This window comes from Simochromis diagramma, unplaced genomic scaffold (assembly GCF_900408965.1).
Source record: "Simochromis diagramma unplaced genomic scaffold, fSimDia1.1 OVJJ01000031.1, whole genome shotgun sequence".
Lineage (NCBI taxonomy): Eukaryota > Metazoa > Chordata > Actinopteri > Cichliformes > Cichlidae > Simochromis > Simochromis diagramma.
Genome location: NW_024386983.1, coordinates 1,711,263 through 1,725,110, shown reverse-complemented (window position 1 = coordinate 1,725,110; position 13,848 = coordinate 1,711,263). Strand labels below are relative to the sequence as shown.

At 41.3% G+C, this 13,848-nt stretch overlaps 1 protein-coding gene across 6 annotated transcripts in view; it reads right to left on the bottom strand.

Moving 5' to 3' along the window:
• si:cabz01090165.1 (uncharacterized protein LOC100333421 homolog) overlaps window positions 1-3,289 on the bottom strand; it is a 378,602-nt gene extending 375,313 nt beyond the window's left edge. For 4 of the 6 annotated variants that reach the window (XM_040039679.1, XM_040039676.1, XM_040039677.1 and 1 more), the window contains exon 1: window positions 1,841-3,289. The gene's annotated coding sequence lies outside the window, so the exon portion shown is untranslated. The remainder of the gene's footprint in view (window positions 1-1,840) is intronic. The other 2 variants (XM_040039675.1, XM_040039678.1) reach the window with 1 other exon arrangement.
• Between the last annotated feature and the right edge of the window lie 10,559 nt (window positions 3,290-13,848).

Here is a 13,848-nt window from a genome sequence, read left to right as displayed (position 1 = left end):
TCCGTTTTTCCTCATGCCTGGTATCTTCAACATATCCCTGCTCTATGAAAAATGAACTAAAGCTAAACATTTCCAAACTATAAATACCAAGTTAAAAAAAAAAAAAACACTGATACAAAATACAACACTGAAGCTACACCAAGTCAAAGCTTGCTCCTGCAATTTACCCATGCTGTAACCACATTACTTCTTTTTGTTGTGCCTGAAACATTTTAGACAGCAGTGAGGCCCTAATGAGTGCTCTGTGGTCCTGAATTCACAATAGCATGTTTAACCACAAAGTACAACCAGTTGTGTTTAAGCTGTTCAGGTGTCCCAGGTGCTGACACCAAACAAAAGAGGGTCTGATTTCAGAAAATTCTTTCTGAAGAAGAAGTGGAAACTATAAGTGGATCTGAAAATGCACTGACTCCATCTATTCTGCTGAAAACATGTTAGGCCCTCTAAGGAGCTCTGTGTGATCCTGAATTCATTTTAACATGTTTAAATCTAACCACAAGCTACTGGACTTGTTTATGGTGCTATCACCATACTATGGGCACCCAAACACCTGTATGTCAGGCTCCCGGCTGCACGGTGTAGGAGGTTTCTGTGGTTCTGACATTAGAGTGACCACGTGCAAACTCAGCAATGCTGGCCCCTGTGGAGCTCTCCATGGTCCTGAATCCTCCACTTGGTAGCTTGACTGAAGCTACCATCTGCAGATATTTTCAGTTGGCCCTTTCATATCTTTATGTGGAACAGAAGCTCTCTCAGTGTGGAGCTGTCCCTTTTTCCTAACCACTCCTTGGCTCTTTCCCTTCTGTTAACAAAAATCGCAGACAAAGAACCTGCTGTGCATTGCTCCTCTCTGCATCTTCCAGCTTTCACACAACAGCATTTGGCCTGATTGTTTTTATGTTTCTTGTTTCCCTGGGATTTTTTGCTTGAACAATAAATGACCTGGTGTGATGGTTCCCAGAGCACCTGCTTCTTTGAGCACGTAGCTGCAGAAGTTAAAGGCTCAATAAAAGCTATAATTATGTTTTGATTTATATCCAACACATTCTGGGAACAATGCCTCTTGTTTTCCCATTATTATCCGGCCCCCTCTGCCCCTCTCTACACCTTCTCCTGTTCTCTCCACCTCCTCCCTTCCTGTATCACCTTCTCCTCCCCACCCTCGTCACCTCTCCTTCACTCTTGTTCTCATCTCCTAGCCTCCTTCATAATAGATGCGGTTGTAACGGCAGTCAGCTGGAGCGGCATGATGAGGCAGCTTTAGAAACGGAGAGTGAGACAGAAACAGAGAGCTCCCCAAAATGGGTTCTTCTATCACTGCGCTCCCACTCACAAACACGCACGCATGCGCGTGAACGGACGCATTCATTCACGCGCGCGAAACCTAGCGTGCGTGCACGCACTCGCGCATTCCCATACACAGGCACGGCGGGGCTGCCAGCCTGGCCGGTGCACCCGGAAACCAATACAAGCGCCAAAGAAATGTCCACAGAGCCAAAACAGCAGTTTGTCTTCGAAGCAGCGGAGAGTTCAGCTTTTTGGAGAGCTCTAAATAAACTGTCTGTAGCCTCAGAGAACGGCAGTGCCACTGACAGTGCCCCCACAAACAACACAGAGAAGTCGCACACTGAGCCGGGTTCTGGAGGAGCCTAATCAGATTACAGCGATGATTCATTTCCTGGGCACTAAGAATAAAACTACTGTTGGCTCTAACATGAGCCTGGCATCCCCGTGGCAGGGGCGAAAAAAAATTAACCGCATAGCAGAGCTCGGTCCCACCGAGCATCCTCTGCGCGCATCACACACACTGCATTATTAACAGCCGATCAATCAGCCTTACCTTCATCGATCACCAACTCCTCTCCTCCTGATGTGTCTCTTTTCTACCCCCTCCACAAAAATCCTCTCGTCTTTCTCCCCCGATCGGTCCACTAATGGAAATCACAGTGAGGACTCCCCTCTCAAAAAAATGCTTTAAAGCCGATCGGGCTCAGCACCTTATCCCAACTCACGGTCTCCCCTCTTGCGCGATTCCTTCCCTTGCACATGAAGCGAGAGGGGCTATCTTGGTAGTTTTTTGTTTGTTTGTTTGTTTTCTGGTGCTGAAAAAAAAAAGCGGTGTGTGTGAAAGAGTGTGTGAGTGAGCTCGGGCAGCGGAAAAGAAAAAAAACGGGGCGAAGAAGGGATCCAGGTGCCGGTGGGCTTCCCGTGCACAGCCACGAGAAACACTCCTGTACACGTAGTTCCTGAAAAGAACAGGATGGGTGGGTGGCAGAGGGGAGGAGGTCACACCGCTGTTGATAAAACTCCTAATCGCCTCAAAAAGCCCAAGTAACGTTACTCCAATAGCGTATTTAAAGTAACGGGCACGGAAGAGCTATCTGCATCGATGCTGGAGAGCAAGCCTCAGAGAAAAGTGGTGCTGGGGGGCTAAAGAGCTTTAATTCCGATAATCTGAAGTCCCCGTAGAAATCCTGCTCCGGCTTGTGCTTCAAAACCCAAATACTGCCAGGCTGTAAGAAACTACACCCACCGATACTGAAGGTGTCCTTGAGTACAAAAATAGGAGCTTCCGCTTTAGGGGCTCTGAATGGCTGGACTGCTCCCAAAATCATGCAGGTATCCCTCCAGTAAGGGCCCCTTTTAAACAGATAACCTAAAACAATTTCACTTTCCAAACATTCCAGGTGATGAGCGTCGTTTCCGTCCGTCTGCACGCCCAGCTGGAAGCTGCCAGTCCTTTTCTTTTCCCCAAAGAGGATGAAATCCCGGTCCGGGCGGTGTCCGGCAGCTCCGTCCTCCGTTATCAATTATAAATCACACCGCTGACTCTGATATTCCGAGAGCATTTTTAGGGAGGAAATGCACTTTCAGTGAAAACTAGCAATCTTGTAGCGATGGTTAAAGCTGCACTTTTAACAAGCTACGCTCTTGCTTCGCGTTAGTGGAGGCTCGCAGATCCGCAGCAGGCTCTGCATGCCGAAAGTCGCTTATCTTTTGAGGGAAAAATCAGCCCACGGTTGGAGACGGCGATAATCCTTGTCGAGGCTCCGAAACGTCACATTGTCGCTCACATTTCCTCCGTCGTCCGGTCAAATCCTCTTCTTACACCCGCTCGGTATCCGACCCGGTGTTGTGTACCGTGGCAGCTGCGGCTAATTCCTCAGGAGACGGTGAAAGTTTGAAAATCAGCCACAGAATCCAGCGCGTGCTTCCCGCCCGTCGGAGGCGGCTGTAGGCGCACAGGCTGGCTCACGAGGATGACTGACGGCAGAGGGAGGGAGGGGGGCACGAGAGGCTGTTCGAACAAAAAGACACACCCATGAAATATCTATCCATCCATCTATCTGTATATCCCGTGCTGCTGCTTAAGCCCGGTTATATTCAACATATGTGTGCAGTTTTTGCAGTTCATGGGTAAAGGCAAGGTGCCTTACTCGTTTCACCAATTTAAGAATGCAGTGCAGTCGACATCAATTAAAAATCTTGATTAAAAAAAAAACAACCGTTTATTGGTGTTTTTTAATTTTTTATTTTACTGTGTCGTTTAAAAGGTTACCTGTTTAGAAACATGGTCAGAAGTACTTTGAAAACTGAAAATACTTAAAGTAAAAGTGCGCAAAAGGTCAGAGGAAGGTGTAAAATGTACTTTAACATAGCAGCAACAAAAGATTGTCAAGAAATTACCATCAGCTCTCATGTAATATCCAGTCAGCTAGCTAGCCAGCTACAGGTCTACTTCTCTTACTCCCACTGAGGGATTGGTTGTGCTATTAGCTTCCTTACCACAGCATCAGTATTAACTCACATGTAGCCCTCAAACATTTTCTGCCATACCCTGCTTCAAAAGCCTATATGGCTAGAATCATTGTTCATTCATCACTTCTGGTTTGATAAAGAAAAAGAAACAGTTATTGATAAGATTCAACTCCAGACTTCACATTGGGACATCAAAACGTTTGGGACATCAGTGTGGCTACATCTATCTTTGATATGGCCGACAGTGTTCAAACAGAATATGTCTTAAGTCATCCAGGTAAGGAAATCCCCAAAACATATTGTCTTTCAGTAATAATTACTTGTTTTGTAATTTGATTTGTTAGCTCGGGCTTCTGTCCCAGCTGCTAACATGGAGTGGTCAGGGTTCATGACCCACACAGCAACCAGCCCCAGCCGGTACCTCAGTGACATGTCTCCATCTTCTCATTCATTACAGTAATGCTGGCTGCAAAGTGTGACACCAGCACAAATGAGTGGACCAATTTTCAAGATATTGTAGGTTCTGTTCTGGGAAGCTTTGTTGCCCACCTTTATTTACAGTCTGTGAAGGAATCACCCTCTACTTAAGGTGCAGTGCCTGTATGATGCAGTGGGTGTTTTGCCTCTCCTGGTGCCATGCTGTTCCATCAGCCGATGAGGTGTCTACGTGCCTACAACCCTTTACAATCACAAACAGATTGACAAAAGCTTGTTTAAAGAAAGAAGAAACGCATTGCATCTGCCAGAGGATTCTCAAGAGTGCCTGGTATTAGCAGCAACAGATGAAAAGATGATGAGAAAATACTGCACATTTGCAAGAATACACATTCATACTTTGAGGTCATTGAATCAATGACCTCAAAGTTTTTAACTTAAAAAGATAACTGTTGATTTAACTGCATGTTCAATATCTGGAAAGTTGACTGGCACCATTTAAATGTCTATAATAACTCAGAAGAGGCTAGTTAAATGATGAAAATCCAAACCTTCAGTCTTAAACAGGAAGTACACAGGAGGGCTATCAGTCAGATTAGCTTAGGTTTTAAGATAGTTCCTCCATGATCTGCACTCAATGCTTAAAACATTTCCTTTTCTTTTATACAAAAAGCAGTGCTGTTGGATTTGTTATTTCCTTTTGTTTGTGTGTGTGTCTCTCTCGCTCTCTCTCTTTTAAATAAACAGAGGACAGTTACCAGAAGATTAACTGCTATTTTTAGTGATGACCCAGGAAGAACATCTGTGCCTGCTCTTGTTTGCTGTGACTGACATACAGATGCACCAAGTAAAGAATGGGCTAAGGATGCTGAAGAAAGATGAGGATGAATGGGGGGGAGAATGGTTTAGGTGGCATGAGTGGTGGCTGCTGTTAGTAGTGCGGCTGTGAATTAGAATTAGCAGCATCTGGGGAGCATTATACGAGGACTGAATGCTGAATATTGTATCGCTGTGTAAGTGGAAACGTGCTTTGCATATCTCTAGTAAACGCCAATACTGTTAACCTGAGGGAGCGTGAGGCGACACAGCCTTGGAAGACAAATGAATAGTCAGGATGGATGAATAGTGACTTAAACCAAAGGATAGGAGATGAGGGTTGACACACATGCACATGCAAAAAGGCACACATACTCCGTACACATGCACGCCTGATGACTCAAGAGAAAAGTCAGAAAAGTAAACTTTTAAATAAAGAATGGATTCAGGGATCATAGCTGCCGCTTCCTCATTTACTTGTGGTTTTACAGACTATCGTGAGATCCTTCATAGCCAGTGAATATCCAATATTGAACTTAATAAATACACAAAAGAGAGGAGGATGTCAAATCTCATTCCTTCAGTTTTTTGAAAATGTTCACACAGTATAATCTGTGACCTACATAAATGCATAGATTAACACGGCAGATTAATGCTGAGGAGGGGAACTATTAGGAAAAGGATGGTGAATGTTAATGCCCCCCCTCACATACCTCCTACACCCACAGGTTTAATCCTGCAAACCCATATGAGTAGACGAAGATTTCTGTCTCTGATGATTTGGTATTCATTTGAACTCTGGAAATAATTCACAGCTGAAGCCCAGAAGAATGCAGACAGTCAAGCGGTTGATTGCACTGATGAAATGAACAAGTGAACAGGTAAATGACCCACAGTGGTGTACGCACTGATACAAGCCTCTGTACTCTGCAGCCATAGGGTGCTGGTACATGAAACGCAGTTTTTCAGTTAAACTGGAATCTATTAAACAGATAATTGCCATCAGAATCCTTCACTGTAGTGTATTGTTGAACGTAATTAAAAAGCAGGTGGCTGTGACACGACGGGGCACTATTTTGACAAAGGTGAGTGATTTTCTGTGAATTATGCAGTCACTCCCTATAGAGAGAGACAGGTGCTTACATGGAGCATCCATTCTATCAGTGTTCTGTAAGGACCAGGTATAAATAAAGCTTTTTTTGAATTCAGGTTGAAAACCACTACACCAATATTTTAAAAGAGTATATTAGATCATGTAAATTACAAATACTTTCAGCTGCTCCTGATTTGTCTGATGTCACAGCAGCTGATATTTGATTTGGCACAGTCTTTACATTGGATGCCCTTCCCAGTGCAGCTTCTCCCATTTATCTGGGCTTGAGACTGGCACACGGACCTGTGAGGAGTAGACTGTGTACCCCTCAAGTGGAAGACCAGAGGTTTATCCACAATGTGCCTCAGCAAGCAACCAAAAACAGCTGCTAGCCTCTCAGCTTGACAAGCTCCGAGCTCTGTAAACTGAGCACAGACACACCCGTGGAAGTGACTGAAACTAAAGATTCCAGTGTGTCATTATCATGCTAGCTTTCTGAGACAACGGTTCTGGAAATTGTTTCCCAGGACTCGAATGAATACATTCTAGTCTATTTGACAGGAGAGGTATTCCTGCGCAGCATTATTTGTTTAGTCTATGGACTCATTTACATGCAGCATTATTACACAAAACCATGTGAAAAATCAGTCTTAAATTTAAACAAAATAGATATAAAATTGCTACACGCAGCTACAGCTAAGCTAGCTCGCACCGTAGCAGCACCATGTCCACATTCCATTTCAAAGCATTACAGAAGCAGAACTGCACATCCTGAGGAGGAAACACAAACCCTCTCTGGCTTTTTAAAGTCTTTGGTTTTTTTAAATGTGCTCTAGAAATAAACTTTGACCTTAACAGGAAGGCAGAAATAGCAAAACTGTGGATTTGTACTTGTATACATTTGTGGCAAATAAATAGTGGTGGAGTAAACGAGTTATTTTTTCCTTAAAGGCTTTGCTTTGACTCTGACTTACCAATCTCATTTCTCTCAACAAAATGTAAAAAAGTTCAGTTTTTTTTAGAGGTCAGTATACAAACAGATACTAATTTTCAGTAGTTTTTCATAAATTCAACAAGTTGATGAATTACAAATTTCAGTTTTGTTTATCAGTTTCCTTCTCAGCAGTCAAACATGGTCCAAACTTGAAAATGAATTTCAACTGTTATCTCAGTTATCTCTTCCTTTTAAAATCAACAATAGATTCCATAAAATAAAGCAGCCAAACATCCAGCTGGACCGAGGATCAAACACAGCAAATTCTAGTCACGAGGCAATGAAAACTTAATTGATTCGCTGTAATGTAATTACTTTTTTCCTCCAGATTTCTAATGAACTAAGTTAATGTCATTTTCTATTATGAGAGTGCTTAATAAAAAGTTCTGCACTTGACCAAATTTTTAATTTGGCTAACAAGTGATAAAGTAACTTCCATCTCACCAGCTGCCCTCTGAGAAATCATCTCCAACCGATGCCATCTGAATTTAAACAATGTTTTGCCGCCGTCTTTATTAAAAATCTTATGCGGGCCCCCTCCCAGATCCCAGATGCATCCCACAACAAGCATAGTTCCCCCCCCTTGATTCAAATTGTTTACATTTATGCTATGCCAGATAATCACAGGAACATACTACCAGCTTGTGAGAGAAATATCTAGCACAAGCTGTCAGAAGCTGGCCTTTTCTTTACAGACTAACCCTAAAAAGCTAAAGTAAACAAAAACCTTAGCAGAAATTTGACTGATAGCTAACTGTGGCTTTCACAGTGTTGCAGTGAATAGATAGGAGAAAATAAACTGTAGAAAATTAAACAGAAGAAAGAAGAGAAATAACAATTTATCATAAACCAGTGACACACTCCGGGTCCTGACCAACCCTGGCAGGGCCTCCTTGGATGAGGGTGTCTAGTGATAATGGCCGAAACACCCGATGAATCCAAGGTCCACTACTGACGATGTGTTAATATGATAACCTAGATCAGATCTCTAATCCCCCCCAAATGTCAGATTAGCCTGGGTAAAAGACTGAAAGTTGAGGCACACAAGGATGTGTGCTGCTGTCAAAGTTTCTGGGCTGCCTTTCCTCATAACAGCCATCCCTCAAGATTCTCGCCATTTAACGCAATGCATTATCAGGGACTACAACATCTAGTCCTTTTACTGAATCACACTATGATGGACCTAAATGACACAGGTTATATGTCAACATATTGATAAATGCAGCTTTCCTCAAGTGAAAGGAAATTCTTCATCATATTCTCAGTTAATTTTCACACACTGAGCACTTCTTCGGTCTGTTGAAGATGCTGCTGACGCCTCATGAAATCTCCTTTAGGTCTTATTCCAAAAGAAATTTAGAATTTAACAGTCATATCAGCCTCACACTAGGCACAATTTTAATACTCATCTCACCTTACAAAATGAAAAAGAAATGATCAAAAAACAAAATTCATCCTTATGTCATTTCCATAAATAGTACATTATAGATGGATTTAGCCATGTGACATCACACATAGGGTGTGGACTCCACATTTTAAAGCCTCTACATTACGTTTCATAACAGAACATAAAGTTAAAATACATATTACAACAAAGTAATAACCAATTATTAGTATTAATTAATAGCAGTATTAGTTGTGCTGAAAGAAAGGCGAGTGAAAGAAAGGACTCTCTGTTCAGTTCAGCTACGGTTGCTTCGCTGCTCAGACCAGCCAGCAACCCGCCCTGTTCTCCATGCGTTTGGTCACACACTCAAAATCCCATCGTCAGCCCGGTAGTAATTAAGTCAGGCCCCCATATATTTATTTCTCAATCATATCTAACTACCTCTGGCTCTGTTATAACAGCCTTTACTTCAAAATGTAGTAAACAATGGTGGTGGGTTTACATTCATTTCTATGGTTCCTCTGCTGTTCCAGAGGTGGTCTTTCATTATTCAATGAATAGTCCATGTTAGGAAAAGTTATGAAATATGAGATTATATGGTTATAGTTTAACAGCTACCTTATTTAAATTTTCTTGGTGGTTCTAGTGTTAAGGCAAATAATACACAAGTAGGCGTTTCACTAAAAAAAAGCCTCAGTGAATCTTTATTGGCACTTATTGAAGAAAACAAGAACAGAAAATCCAGTTTCTCTTCAGCACTGTAGCCAAGAACTCTGTTGAGCCAAGCATTCTTTTAACCTTAACTGGTAATGACTTCATGAATTTATTCACAAATAAAATTCTAACAATTAGAGAATTATTCATCTCAGAGAGCTACTTTCAATACTACTGATAATTAGTTTCTCTCCGAGTTAACTTTAGCAATCATTTTCCAACCATCAAGCTGACTGTTAGACACCATTCCTACAAGAATGCTCAAAGTCTTACCATTTATAAATGCTTCAATCTTAAATATGATCGCTCTGTCTGTTAATGAGCTACGTACCATATGCCATTAAGGTGGTGTTACACCCCAGCTTAGCGCGCAACACAGAAAAAAAGGAAAGATGACGGCCTCGCTGCCACAGGGTTTGGGTTTCACAACAACCAGATTTTTATTAACCTTGAAAAGTAGCAAGCATCAGGGTGGGCACGGCCAAAACAACAAACAAAATGATCTGGAAATGAAACAGAACAAACTTACTTATCACGAGAAAGCCAAAAGAAAATACCAGCCTCTTACCTGTCTCCCTGACCTAAACAGGAGAAAAAAGGTTTTAAACGAGAAAGGCTTCCCCCCATACTGCTACCAGATCAATCAGAAAAGTTCTGTTTACAGTATTTACAAAATATACGAGACAACCAAGTTCTTCTCATTATGAAAACTTGGCCACACACAGTACCCCGCTAAACACAAGATCCAGGGTTAAATGCACACCTTGCTTGGAAGTTGGACATCCGCGGGGTCCCGTCGGTCTAGAGGGTCCCAATTTATAGGCAGCCCTATTCAGTCTTCAACCAATGGTCAGTCTCCACCTGGAACTTACATAAGCGCAAACAGCAGAGAGAACGAACAGCACCACCCTCAGGTGTGACGAGGAAAGACAACATGCAAAATCATGACCGTTCTCACTCCCGGGGCAAGTATACCGACGTTCTGTCAGTCCCACAGCGTTCCTGAGGAACGCAAAAAGTGACCTTCCGCGTTTTTATGGTCCGTGCCGGGTTATGGCTGAATTCCAGTGGAATGACTGTCCCGCGGTAATAGACGTTCCAGCCCTAAGCCTAACCTTAACCAGCAGTTAAATGACGGAAAATAGTGTTTTCCAAAGCGATGTTAAGAAAATGAACGATTTGTCACCTAGCGTAAAATATTAAGGGGAGAGAACGTGTTGCCATAACAGTGGTAGTAATTAAACAATGACTTTAAAAGCCATCACATGACCTAGCTGTCCAATCTCCAACCTTCCTTTCATATCAAAAATCCTTGAAAGAGTAGTTGTCAAACAGCTAACAGATCATCTGCAGAGGAATGGCTTATTTGAAGAGTTTCAGTCAGGTTTCAGAGCTCATCACAGCACAGAAACAGCTTTAGTGAAGGTTACAAATGATCTTCTTATGGCCTCTGACAGTGGACTCACCTTAGGTATTAATGGCACTGTGGTTTGAATCATAGATTCCAAAATGTTCTTGAAAAGCAAATTTCTTCACACGCTAAGGTTAATTTTAGAGATCCAGAGGGTTCAACTGCATTTACATCATACCTGCTTCCCTTATACATGCTTTTATATGGGTGGCGAAACTCTAATATCACAGTTTTCTATGTGTGTGTGAGGTTATAGCAATATGCAAAAGGGGGTAGAACATTTTCTGGTTGGGAGGGGGGATTAATGATGCATTCGCAGCGTGTGGGAGAAAAAAAAACGATGACAGTGAATTACGTGCAGACAGCTTAATATTTCCATAGCAACTATACTCGATTACGATAAAGCCATTTTGACCATCATACGTGGAAAAACTCGCGATACATCGAGTATATTTGATACATTGCCCTCCCCTACTTTTACATGCCTCCCTTAGGTTTCATGTATAGAAACAACGCTCTGCATTTAATCATTAATCATCTCTGGCTCTCTTCCACAGCCTGACTTCCTCCCCTCACGCCCACCCCTCATGGCTGCCCCACCGTGTGGTTCTGCCAAAGGCCCTTTCCTGTTAAATAGGGAGTTTTCCCTTCCCACTATTACCAAGTTCTTGCTCACAAGGGGTTGTTAGATTGTTGGTGTTTTCTCTCTATATTACTGCAGCGTCCAGCTGAGTCTTCTTGTGATTTTTTGCTATTTAAATAAAATTGAATTGAATAGACGAGTAATTTGATTCAACATAAGCTGAGGATTGTTTGTGCTAGTGTAATGTTTCCCAAACAATGGGTAGAACACCAAAGATGCACCTGTTTCCTGTCAAGTTCTTAAATGAAAACAAAATAAAATTCTATTTATTGTGGCTGACAGAGCAAGGATGATTTAATTCATGTTAGAGCTGTGGGTTTAAACATTTACCAGCTGCTTCGTTCAAGAATGAATGAAAACCTTAATGTAATTCAAGCATCTCATGAATTATGGAAAAAAAGACAATTATGTGTGCAAGTGAAGTACACAGATAAAGAATTGTGGTTTGGGAAAGAGCAGGAACTGAATGGATGTATAATCAAACTGCTTTTAGGCTGATTGTTACAAGCAGTTTGGCAGCATACATGTAAAAAGTTTGCATATTTAAATTAATAATTAATTGAAAACAGCTTTAGCTTAGTCATGCAAACTTTCAGGTTGATTAGCAAGCAGAGAGAATATCTTGTCTCACTGGACTCATGATCTTTGTGCCCTGTCATCTCCTTTCTGTTTCTTATCTTTTCCTGAGAAAACCATCTAATGAAGCATCTAATGAAGCAGAAATGTCTTAAAAGTCAGGCAAAATATGTAAATAGCCTCCCAAATTACTCTGGAACAAAGTCTGATGTTTCCTGACAGGAGAATTCTAATTTTGTCTGAAGCCACCAGCTGTTATATGTTGTTGTCACCTCTCTGCAGGCGCAGACAGTGGTGAGATAGCAGCCCAGATGTGGCAGGAGTACGCCAGTGATTGAAATGCCACTAGTTTGAATCTATGCATATAAGGCAAGTGGAGAAAACGCTAGCGTCTCCATTACAAAATAACCAACCAACCAAAAAAGGGACCACGAGTCAGCACTGGTTCAGGCCAAAGCAGCAAAGCTACATGGCTGAAAAACGAAGCCCTCATTAAGTTATAAACACTGCAGTTCCCATAACGACCACTTGAGGCAGGCTGCAAAAGCAAATAGGTTCCCATAAACTTTAACGCAGAAATAAACCAGTCTACAGCCTGCTAAACAAAAAGCTTTGTTTTTTACAATTTACAATTTAAAGTCACTAAACACCGGATGAATTTTGTTATTCTTCTTATTTGAGAGATGTTCTGCCACCTCAGCTCGAGTCACTTTAGTTGAAACTTCTAGCTCCAAAAATATCAGTGTCCACATCTTTTACAGAGTTTGTGGTTGTTTCCTGTTGAATTCATCTCATTAATAAACTAACTTTTTTGTTATTTTTTGTCATTTTTTATGTTTCAGATGGATATTTCAACAATATTTAATCATACTCCATAACATTGTTATTTCAGTATATTTATATTTTAAAATCATGCATCATCACACGTGATTGTAGTACTTTGTTCCACATGCACGTGCAATGATTAATTAGGATTAATCATTTATATCAAAAACGTCACATCTCAGTGCAGCCGAGGAAAAGCAGAACTAGTCGGGCTGACAACGTAGGAGAGATCAAAACTGATTTATTAAAACTTTGTCAGGCTCCACCCTTCACAGTTTTTAAAAGTATCACCAGTGGGCGATATATGAACGCATAATATAAAGAAATTAAGATATTCCTGGTTTGTTTTTGTTTTCAGTTCAAACTCCAGCTTTATAAACTATTCATCCATGATTCTGACATTTAGTGAAATACTCCATGTTGCTGATATCCATCACTCAGCCATTCACTTTATCTCAGCAAGACAACAAGATATATATATATTTTTTTACCAACTGTCTCCAGCATGTCAGTTAACACGAACCCACAATAATGAACATGGCTTATTGATGGGCCATGTACAGACTTTTAACTTCAGTTAGCATATAATCCATATTATCTGATAGATAACAAGTCATTAACATTCATGAGACATTTGCAATTCTAATGTTGGTAAGCTGAAGCTGTATGAGTGATGATACAGTGCATTCTTGTAAGCACAGTTAAACAATCTCAGTTATAATTGATATATTCATGTGTAAAGTGAATCACATTACTTTCTGCAACTTTCAAACTGGCCCCGGTGCTGCTGGGGAGCTAATAAACTCTGATAGTTTGGTATGTTGGATGCATACAGTCCATATGATGTTAAAGTCTGAACAGAGGCAGTATAGTTCACCACACTCTGCCTTTGCATGTCTGCATTTGGGTCCTCACACAGTTCTCCACAACAGATATGACATGACAAAATTTGTTGAAAAAGCAGCCAATGTCCAACGAGAACAGCCTTCAGAAAACCTGCAAAATTATTGCTCAAGAGCACTTTAAAAGAAAGACGAGAAAGTCTGGCTCCTTGATGTTAAAATATAAAGTTGAACTTTCAGGCTTTCATAATAATAAATAGATAGAGACCCTGGAATTTATTCTTTGTGTTACAAACGTTTGAAGCTCGAAGACTATGCACACATTAAAAACTTGAAAAACATTTTTATGTGTT